This window comes from Pinus tabuliformis, chromosome 5_2, assembly GCF_031772625.1.
Source record: "Pinus tabuliformis cultivar Carrire ecotype Pingquan chromosome 5_2, CPIR1, whole genome shotgun sequence".
Classification (NCBI taxonomy): Eukaryota; Viridiplantae; Streptophyta; class Pinopsida; order Pinales; family Pinaceae; genus Pinus; species Pinus tabuliformis.
The window spans coordinates 943738293-943750435 of NC_142306.1; positions in this window are offsets into that span (position 1 = coordinate 943738293).

The window sequence follows — 12143 nt, forward strand, 5'->3', positions numbered from 1 at the left end:
TCCCAACCATAAACACTTGAGAACCGAAGGGAGAAGAGGATTGAGATGGATCAGCTACCATTTGCGTTTGCTGTGAGGGAAAAGGCTCTTTAAGCATGGCAGGAGTCCTGAGAGCACCTTTCAACAAACAACTAACTTCATACCACCTCGAGCAGTCTTTGGTATAGTGATCCTCATCACAGATAAGGCAAGGATACTTAGGCTTGCGTTTGGTACCTTCCTCATGTGGAGGTTTAGGGGAATCCTGCTTGGGTTGATCAGCTTTATTCTTTCCTTTTCCCTTCTTATTTCCTTTCGAGGCTTTGTCTATCGTGGTGGACTGGACGGCATTAACCTTGGAAGTATTACTGGAATTGGATACAGCCTGAGATGTATTTTCATTCGTAGCATTTGACTTTTGCTTTCCAGGGTTCGTGGAAGATTTCTTAGAGGGCAGATTAACAGAACCAATGACACCGTCAACAGATGGTGTTGGCGGGGCTTTGGAAGTTTCGAGCCTCGGGGCATCAGGCAAATAATCATATAGTGTACCAAATTGGGAGTAAACCAAGTCAAGGCACTAAGCCGCACAATATCCTTCTCTTCAGTTACACATGCCCCCATAGCAATGTCTCGCACTATCGGACCGACAAATGAGGTCGTGAACCAGTCGGTCAGAAGCTGATCGAGAATCCAAAACTTAATCAAATGGCGACACCATCTCCATTCATGGATATGATCAGAGATATGCATAGCCGTTGTTTGTTTTAATGATGTCAGGAGATGTGTGCTCGTTTCATATCGAAACGGCAATTGAAAATGAGTTAAAAATGCCATAGCCAACGAGTTAAAATCCTGAAAAGATCCACGAGCTAGCTCAATATACCATTTAGGAGCAGAGCCAGTGAGGGTCTGTTGAAAAAGGTGGAGCTAGATTGAATCATCAAGCCACGAATTTGACGAACACCATAGATGATAAGTCATAACGTGGGCTTGGGGATCTTCTCCAGCTTTACCGTCAAACTTGGGACAATCACCGAGAATCTTAGTTGGAACCAGTGGCCAATACGGATTATGAAGAATAGGATCATTGATCAGTTTGGAAACATCCGGTGATTCCAATGTTTCTAAAAAGGGTAATTGAGGGTTAAAGGACATATGAGGCCGCGGGTAGGAGGTAGTAGCAAAGTTCCAGCCAGCTGCTTGTTGCCCCCATTGATTCTGTCTGGACGAATTTGGTCCAGGAGGGTTCTATCCATAGGGGTTATAGCTATAACTGGATGGCTGACCCTGGATTTTCCCCCCAGCATTCCATTGATTACCAACTTGGCCTGCAGGAGCAACATACGGTTGCTGGTAATTCTGATAAGGACTCACCTGCAGTTGTTGATAATTTTGGTACGGGGCAAATTGGGTTTGCCCTTGGGATTGCTGGAAACCATAAGGCGATTGGGCTCCAAACTAAGCCTGGGAACCAGGCTGCATTTGATAAGTAGGTTGAGATTGGGATCCAACCTGCATTTGAAGACCGGATTGGGTCTGGAGCCCAAACTGGGGCTGAAAACCGGGTGGAGCTTGAGAAGCAACAATCATTTGAGTGCCCGGTTGAGCAGGCCCAGATGGATGTCCTTGAGAGAACTGAGGCTGAGCCATCTGGCCAGAAGGTTGACCTAGTTGAGATTGAGATTGACCCATTTTCCCAGAAGGTTGAGCTTGTTGGGTACTCGGTTGTCCTTGCACAACTGAAGGTTGTCCTGATGGACCGAATGGCTGAGTATACTAGATGGTCGGTTGGCCTAATTGAATTTGAGGCAGACCAACTTGCCCAGATGGTTGACCAGACTGGACAATGGGTTGGCTTTGCTGAACGTAGGGCTAACCGACTTGCCCAGAAGGGTAGCCTTGCTGGGCACTAGGTTGGCCTTGTTGCATGTAAGGTTGTCCTGGATTACCAGAAGGTTGCTCGAAATAAGTAAAAGATGAACCACCAAAGGCTGAAGGTTGTCCCTGGAAGGGTTGTCCTTGTGGGCCTCCAAGTTTCCCTGCATAAGGCTATCTGTAATACTGTTTCCCATAGGAGGGTTGCGTGTAAGACGGATGACCTTGATAAGGTGGTCCTTGAAAATTCGCAGGGGGTACTTGGCCACCATGATAACTGGTGGTACCCCAAGCAACGGATAATGGGACTGTGACCTCAACTACAGGCTAAGAGGGCAAAGGTCTGGGGTAATAAATATGAGCTCCTCAAGAATCGTAATAATGAAACGGATCTTGGGGGTCCAGATTCTGAAGAGCGTGCAAATATTGATCGTATGCCCCCCCTGCTGGAATGGAACCAGAAGAAGGTGGGGCATTTAGTGTAGGATCAACAACTCTGGGTGTAGATGCCAACAGGCCACTATTCGCAGATCCAGACGAAGGTCCAGCAACAGTGGTCACAACTAAGGATGCAGTGACAGCACCAACAACAGGGGTTGAAGAAGCCACATAGAGAGTTGGAATAGTCGGCACTAAGGTGACAGACACATTGTGAATATGAGGAATAAAAGACTCTGAGGTGGGAGTAACGGTATGAGACCACATAGAACTCGTAAGGGAGGTCCTAGAACTGATAACATCCCTCAAAGCCTTATAGCATAAAGGCAGCGTGACACCGAGAGTGGTGACATAGAAGGGAGTAGTCTCCGTTGGGATAGGAATTTCACTGCTCGTCACAACGGATTCTTCACTCGTGATGGGGGATGTGTCATCCATGTGAGAAGAAGACATTGGGACCGAAACACTAGGAGGAGTACCGAGAATGTCTTCTTCGAAAGGGTCCCAAACGGGGTTCCAATGAATATCGTAAGACTCGTCTTCTAGAGCGCGAGAGTTAATTGGTTGGATACTTGGAATAATAGGGAGAGTATCACTAACAACCGGTATCTCAGGAGCAACAGAAGAGGGAGACCCTTGGTCACTTAGAATGGGAGATGTGATTGGTGATTCTGCCAAGATGATTTGATTCAAAAACCCTAGGAAATCTAACGAGAAAGAACCCTACTCAAGCTAACGCAAACAATATCTAACAAGGTAAATGTGAATGTGGCCGAATAAATTTTAAGACACAGGAACAGAACTTGACCTTTTCATCTTTAAAGAGTTGAGAAAAGGACAAAAAGATGACTCTAGTCGCCTTCGAATATTTAATGAGCCTGAAGTGACAAGTGCTCATATGGACCTTTTCTTTTATGCAGTTCGAAAAGGAACGAAAGTGACTACTCTGGAGAACTAGGAAAAAGGTTTACCAGACAACCCGTAAAACTGCATATACACCTTGGCAGTCGTATGAAAACGAAGGATTTTCTGTACGGCAGTCAATCTTCATGAATGTTGTGTTTGGTGCATTACGGTTTGTAAGGCAGCAGCTTCCTAGGGATAAAGGATGATAACCTAGTGGGGTCTCCCAACATATACTCGACGGTACATGGGAGCACAATTCCGTACTAGACCACTATTGAGTCACAGAAGGAGGAATCACCCAACCTTGAGTGGAAACAAAAGTGACTAGGTTTAACAATGCCGAAGCACGTCTCTAGACTAGACCTCTAAATAGTGTGTGTTATGTTCCAATGCATTGTTAGATTTATTCGGTTCATTTTAGAGTTGATCTTGGATTATGTTTCAATTTTTAGGCCTTACCGTATGTATACAACAAATCCTAGGATGCAGCTAGAATGAATGATTATATCCTTTTTCTTCAATGAACATCTACCTACGGGAGGGTAGAGAGATCATTCCCAAACCAAGAAAAACAAGACAACAAAGGCAGTCACTTAATGCATACAGACATCAATTCCTAAGGTGCACGGATACTACTAATGAGGGATCTTATCATTCACTTTCCAATATGAAAACTTGAAATGCAAATTCATTTTCACTTTCGTATACTAAATGGATGCAATCCTTTTGATTTTGATGTCTTTAAATCTAGAAGAAACAAATAAGCATCAAGAAAGTGTGGAAAAAACCGGTTTATCCAAACAATTGTGATCTATGTTCGGTAGTGAAAAAAAATTGAATCAATGCCAAAGATTGGTTGAATAACAATCAACCAAAAACAAGCAAAGGGGAAGGCTCCCCAGTGGATTCGCCAATTTGTGATGCAGGAAAGTGTTCCCTTTGCGGATAGAGGCAACCCCTCTAGCCCTAGAGTGGGTCTAGTCACAAACAAGGATAGATCAACAATAGCTTTCCTTAAATATTCATAGTTGGAGGCCTACCTCAACCGGTGGTCGATGGAGTTTCGTTGCGCTGCTCCAGCTTCTGCTTCCTAATGAGTGATCAACCTAAAACAATGCAAAGGAGAAGGCCCAATAAAACCAACAAAAAGCTGCAAATGAACCTTGAATGAACTAGCAACCAAGCCAACCGATTCAAGAAACTTGAAATAATGAACTAGGTCAAACAGGGAAAAAACAAGATTCATTCAACAGAGCTGACAAAAGAGTGCCTCAACTATAAATAGTGAAAAACAAGCTATTAAGCAGGAAAGAAAAGCAAGGGACCAGTAGGACTGAAGGACTCAGGAGGCAGAATTGAGAAAATCAATTCTACAGCAATCAGCGCGGGTAATACACAAGAAACTAGCACTATTAAAGAACTAACCGCAGCAACAGAGAGATGTCAACATGGAAGTACATGACTTTTCCGCGATGGTCAGGTTTTCAGAACTGTCGCGACTGTGAGGCATAATTACGCGATGCACAGGATATTACAAAAGGGTGAGCTCGATGACAATGTGACTGCTAAATTTAAATCTGCGATGATGTTCAAAACAATGACAGGCGAACCAAAACCCCCAAATCAAAAGCAGTTAATCCTTCAATCAAATAGAGGTACTTCCTAGATCAAGCTAGGAAACTCAAAAGACTGATAACTAATCCCCAAACTTCAAAAGAGACCAAATCAAAAATCAAAACAAGAGCAAAAAAAGGAAGAACAAAGGCGAAGCTCCCCAGTGGAGTCGCCAATTTGTGATGCAGGAAAGTGTTCCCTCTGCGGACAGAGGTAACCCCTCTAGCCCTAGAGTGGGTCTAGTCACAAACAAGGACAGATCAACAATGCCTTTCCTTAAATAGTCATAGTTGGAGGCCTACCTCAACCGGTGGTCGATGGAGTTCCGTTGTGCTGCTCCAGCTTCTGCTTCCTTCTCCTTAACGAGTGGTCAACCTAAAATAATGCAAAGGAAATACAACAAAGCACGTAACCAGAAAAATAACAATGATCTATTTACTGACAAAGTCAATAAGTCATGAGCTATCAAGTAAATTACATACAAGACATAGGAAAACATCATTGATTGTATTAATAGTGAAATAAGAGTAAGCTTACAACCAAATTCTTGATGTCACAAGCCTTCTCAGAGGGATCCAACTAGCATGTTCCTCAAGCATTCACTCTTTGAAGATGGATCTCCCAACATACAAGTCTCTCTCACTCATAAGTTTTACACAAAATTAAGGGCACTTCACAACCTTCCACAAGCTATCAATAATCCCACACTTGTCACACTCACACCAGCTATCTAGCAAACCTACAAACATTAACAGCACTGCTCAACTAGCCAACTATCAGAAACTAGCAATGCATAGCAATGGTGAGAGTTTAAATAGGAGAAGGAGTCTCCATGAAAGGTGGAAGAGTGAACTTATCCCCAAGGAAGGTAGCACAATTGATGGAACTGCCATGCCAAAGAAAGGAGGGCGATACAAACTATGCCAACAACTAGGTCTGGAGTCATCTGGAAGGCCGACTGTTGGAAAAAATTCACCCAATCTAGATCATCGCGGGGGCATAACTGATACTTTAGCACTGACATCGCTAGTGAGAAATGTAGCCAGTCAGATCATCGCTAAAGATGATAAGTAACCTCGTGCTAGAGCATGAAATCGGACCATTGCGGGAATCAGATGTACTTCCGCGGTGGCAGTGCATCTGGACTGTTTATGAGCGCCTTCCAGCGTGTATATTAATTCTACAGTCGCGATGAGGCAGATAACATAGGAAAAGTGGGTCATTTGGTAGCACAAGAGAGCATTTTTTCAATATGAGCATGTTTGACTTGGACACATGACACAGTAGAAGGACTGGAGTGAAGATAGTGACAAATTACTGTGTAACATGTCATCTTACATATTCATGGCTTAATGTTTCTTGACTTGTTAAGTAGGTTGAATTATAATTTTTATATTATCATGTTTGTTGTCTGTTGTTGTTTACTTGTTTCAGGTGCTTAAAGAAGGAAGCGAGAGAGAGCTGGAGCGAGCAAGCTAGAACATCATCAAACGGGAGAAACAGACTAAGAGGTATGCCCTCTTAATTGGTTCTAACCTAAGGAAATCTTCCATAGAATGTATCTATTGTGGCTAGACCCATTATTGAGCTAGAGGAATTTGTTTGTGTCCGCACTTATAATTTTACTTCACCACAAATTGGTGACTCCGCTAGGGAACCCAATCCTTTTGTTTTCTTGGATTTCATGATTTTGTAAGAACTTTTCTAGTTCCACTTTTTCCCTTTGATTCTATTTCTTTTCTCCTGCTTACTAGCTTGAGTCTAAAATTCATATTAGCAAATCTAGTCCCTATTTAAAAAAATATATATATTTTTTCTTGGCTCCCTCGATCAGCATGCTTAATCCATTGACAGTCACACTGATCAATGTGATTTGCTGAGGAACAGTCGTGCCGACTAGCCTCTGGTGCTTGTTGTCAGTTAGGAAGTCGCATCGATGCTTATAAGTGAAGATTAAGGTTTATCCCCAATCTTGGCTAGTGTGTTTTACTCTCATGATTTCAACCCCGTAAGCCTTTTAGACCACCTTCTCCCTGACTAGAGAGCTTAATTTAGCTTGGTTTGTGTGCCTGCTTGGTTTAGCCCACCCTCTGATGTGTTAAGTCTCGTCCTCTGTGAATTTATTTATTTATTTATTTGCTTTGAATCCCTCAATCAGTGCTATTTTTTGCCAAACAATTGCGTCGATCAAGCCTATTAGCGCTAGTTTTAGCTTGAAAGTCGTGCCGATCGGTGCTACATTTGGCCCAAAAGTCGCTCCGGTCTCAGGGGTAAGAAAAAATCAGAATTTCTTCCATTCCAATGCTAGTGTATCTTGACCCTCAGACTCTCTTCTTCCTCCTAGAAGTGACTAGGATGCTTTGTTTGCTTCATTTTCAATAGAATGAGTGAAAGAGTCTTGTTTGTTCTCTTATTTTGAGTGTCTATTTTCTCTTTCCAAGCATATATTACATTGCTTGGTTTCTCGATTGAAGCATTTATGTGTTTGGTTGGTTTGATTCAGGGAAGAAGTTTTTTTTAGTTTCATTCATCATGCTTTGATTGATGCTTGTTTGTTCGAAATTGTGAAAATTTTCATTAAAGTGCTTTATGTGAAAGATTCATTTTGCATTTTATGAAAACAAGAACATCATTCTAGTTTACTTAAGTGAAAATATTGCATTAGTAGCATTATTGAGAAGCTAGAATTACATCATCATAGGCATGGAAATGAAATGAAACTTCTTTTGTTGATAGGAAGATTAAATGAATTTAGGACATGCATAAGTGAAAGTTTTCATTCTTTGATTGTTGCATTGATTGCATGCTCTCTATCTCTCAAAAAGTGTTAACTTTCATCGAAGCCAAAGATCTATTTTCTCATATAGCTGCATGTAGGATTTTTGTGAGATGACAGCGGTAGGGCCTTGTAATTGAAACCTAATTCAAGATCAACCATTAAAATTTATTGAATTAACCTAAGGAAGCATTGTAACTTAACTCTCACATTTAGTGGTCTAGGCTATAGAGGTGTTCCGGCGCCTTTAAACCTAGCAGTTGTCGTTTTCTTCGATATTAGACAGTGCTAGTACAGACTTGTGCTCCCCATACTATCGTGTATATAAAGGGAGACCCACTAGGTTTGTGATCCTTTATCCATTGGAAGCCGAGTCTGCCGCCTTGTAAACATGATACACCGAACATAGCATTTGGGGAGATTGCCTGCCCATACTTCTTGATTTGCCGGGAGGTATTCTGTAGTTTACGGTTAACTAGTAATCCTTTTGCCTAGATTATCCCGAGAAGTCATTTTGATATTTTTGACTCTTTAAATTTAAAATATCATCGAGAACTTGTCCTTTCGAACTCGTTAACTCCGAAAGCGACTAGAGTCATATTTCATCCTTTTCTCAACTCTTAAAACATGAAGAGGAAAAGTTTTGTTTCAGTGTTTTAAAATTAACTTCCCACAAAATATTCTTGGTAAAAGTTATCTTCCTTAGTAATTGTTTAGGGTCAATTCCAATGGCAATATTTTTAGAGTCCACCAGTCAAGGATTCCCCTCAGATGGGAATCCTGGTCCTTTTCCTTCTTTTTGAAACACTGGTGCTCCTTATATGGAAACATTGTCCCTTCCTAAGTTAACCATTGATTTACCTGTCTAGTTGTTTCCGACCTGGGTGGTCCCAATCATCCTGACTCCTATCCAAATGTCTCCTTCATTCAAATCACGTCATGATAATTCTAAGGTTGACCCCTTGCTCTCTTCCCCCATTTCTTCACCTTCCTCTTCTACTTCGCCTAGTGAAAGTTTCAAATCTAGTAACCAGGAGGCTAAGAAGAAGAAGATAATGATGAAGAAGAAGAAGACAGATAAGCGAGAGGCCAACCATGCAGTTGTTGCTCCAAATGCACTTCTCGTTGACAAACCTTCTGATCCTCTGCGGAAGGTCAAATTCCCTTGCAAGTTGTGTAAGGGTGACCATATCCTTCGAGACTGTCCTAGCATTCCCAGAGTCTTAAAGGTATGGTCTCAAAACCTGAACCGACCATCCCCATCGACCTCAGAATATCATGCCAATGTTACACCTTTGGTTAGCAATGGTAAGAAGAAAGGGAAGATTAGATTCCCCTGTAGGTTATGTGAAGGAGAGCATCTTCTTCACCTTTGTCCTCTTATGGATAAAGCTTCCAAACTTTTGGAAAATCTTACAACTCCTCAACCCCAACTTCCTGTTGGTTATCAGAGGCTTTCTTCTAACCCTCTCCTGGTTGGTAAAGAGATTGACTTCGATTCATCTATGGCCCATCCTAATCTTCCTGAGTGAGACTCTCTTGTGTCTATTCTCGACCAACCATTGGTTGAAAAGAGTGTCGACTTGGTTCCGCCACTAGTTGATCACTCTGTTCTGGAAGAGAGTGGTGATCATACTGCTCATGTTCTTCTCGTCTCCTCATATTCTCATGAATCGAAGCATGACCCTCCCATCCTAGTTGTTCCGAAGGGTCCTTATCCCATTCCTGTACAGCATGGGGGAAATCATATGATGCCCCCGCCAAGTAGTTTTGTCGTTTCTTTCAATTGGGGTCCATTGACTGCTTTCTGCCTCCCATCTTATGTGCCTTTCCAAGTCACATTACAAGCCTGACACTATATTGGATGAAGGTGCGTCTGTTAGCGTCATGTCTTCCACTACTTGGCAAGCTTTAGGTTCCCCACATCTTGTGCCTGTCACTCAAAATTTGTTGGCTTTCAACAGAGGAAACAGTCAGCCCTTAGGGGTCCTTCTGAAGTTCCCTATTACTTTGGAAGGGAAGACCGTCTATATAGATGTGATATTAGTCCAAGGTCTTTTAGATTTCAATCTTCTCTTTGGATGTGACTATGTTTATGTCATGGGAGCTCTTGTTTATTCACTTTTCCGTGTGGTTTGTTTTTTGCGTGAAGGGAGAATAGTGATCATTAATCAATTTTCGTTCATTGGTCACCAAGCACCTCCTTTGGAACCATCAGCCCCTATCGACTCTTGTTTGCAAGCAGTATCTTCCCTGCCATAGGTCAATTATGCGGCTACCCGTTCTGTCTCAACATCTGCTGATGATCACACATATGGCATAGTACATTATGTACTAGGGGCATTGAAACCGGATTTATCTTTGGTACCAAATGACATGTATTCTTCCCAGAGTGTAGTTCTCCCATCCAGTGAGGACCTCTTGGGGGCCATGTTCTCGTATGGTCCATGATCAGCTGTTGTGAGGATAGTTCTTGGTCTTGTGTCAACCTCGTTAAAAAATGAAACAAAGGGTCCGAGGATAGTTCTTTTTCTATGTCAACCTCATTAACAAATGAAACAATGTATGAGGATAGTTATTTTTCTTGTGTCAACCTCGTTAAAAAATGAAACAAGGAGTCATGAGGATGGTTCCTTGTCTTATGTCAACGTTGTTAAAAAATGAAACAAGGGTCTTGAGGATAGTTCTTTTACTGTGTCAACCTCGTTAAAAAATGAAACAACTCCCTTTTCCAAATCGAGTCTTTGATTAAGATCTCGTAAAATCTTAGTCGAGTCTTTCCAAGATCTCGAAAGTGAACCTTCATTCCATCCACCTAGTTGAATGAAATGAAGCTTGGGGGGCATGTACCTCATTTGAGTCATTATGCTGGGGGCATGCAAACTTATAACAAGCATAGTTTTTCATTTCAAGCTTGTGTAAACATGAAACCGAATCCAAGCAGAGTTCTCCATGGTTCAAGCTTGTGTAAAAATGAACTCATGCCCAATTTACATCTCGTGATTGTTGTTTTTATTAGCTAATTTATGCTAGATGAGCCTTGGTTGTTTCATTCCATCACCACCATCTCTTTGGCCGATCATATGCTTTCACTTGGTTGTTTTTCCTTTCCTGAGGGACTGCAACAATGAGTGGTTTTATTAACCACTCATTACATGTTTTAAGCAATTCCACCATTGCCGGAACCAGTTGCTACCCTTTATACCACTCGTTCCTCTAGGATGAGTCACCTTTAAACTCTTTTCTCGACTTGTAAAACTCAAATAAAAAGATTGTAGAGTATTTTTCCCTTTTGACTCGTAAAAGAGAATAAAATGGGGGGTCTCCTTTCAAGCTCTTTTTCGACCCTTTAAACATGAAACGATTGTCAAGCTCTTGTCGTTTTGAACTCATTAAAGGCTGTGAAACATCATGCACCTAGTATACGTTTACCCCTTATTTGGGCTGGGATGCACTATTTACGAAAATGGTACTCCTTGACTGAAATCGTCAAGCGGTTCTCTCAAGTATCGTTTTCTACCTTTTTGGGCTTGTGAGACACAAACATACAGAAAGGGACCATGTGGAATTTTCTTTTCTGTATCTTTTTCAAACTCTATAAACATGAAAAAGATGTCGAGTTACACCTTTATCGAACTCATTAAAATATTAAACGACATTGGATTCGTCACCATGACGAACATGAGCTTCTCCTTCCTAGGGCTTGTTAAACTTACTAGGTTGGATTCGTCCGAAGGATGAACTTACAGTGCAAGCATATGCTATCCCCTTCAAGCTTGCGATTAAAAAATAATTGGGGTACCTACCAGAAATGGTGGGGGGGAATTTGGAAATCCAATCAGTTGTGTCGGTAGCTCACTCTTGAACATGACACTTTCTGCTTTGTGTCGGGTTGGGACATCCTCCTTTGTATCGTTGACCTTCTTGGGTTGGGCTGTTCATTTTTGCCTTCCATTTGATCTTTGCCATGTCATCATGACCACCGATCCTATGGATCCAAAAGCTGCCAAACTTCCAGTCATGTTTCTAATATGTTCAAGAGTTGTCCTTCTATAGTCGCACTTACCCTTGATTCTCTGTATCACACAAAATTATTTTTCATCCTTTTGTCTTGCGTCGATTATGTGGGATACATTATGGCCCTCCTTCGACACGGTTGCTTTCTGTCGACTTCAACTCATTATTCTGGAAGTTGAATGAGAGACTCCCTTCCAGTACCTTAGAGCTTGCATGCCCTAATGGCAAGTTCTTCACACTCGACAACAAGTTCGCATCATTGGCTTTCGATCGAGTGATTTCACGGGTGTTCGACTTCAGTTCCTCTATTCACATTCCGTGGATTGTGCTGATAATACCTTGAGGACCATTGTCATTGTTGGTGGTTTTTCTCATGCTTATTAATCGTTTACATCATTAACTAGTTGTTGGCTTATATGAGCCTGACCCAGGCTTGGAAGAGTTATTTAGCCAAACAAATCCCGCAGCTACCAGTGCTTTTGGCAACAGCCCGTAGAGCGTGGACTAAGATCTCACCCGAGGTAGTAGGGGAGGG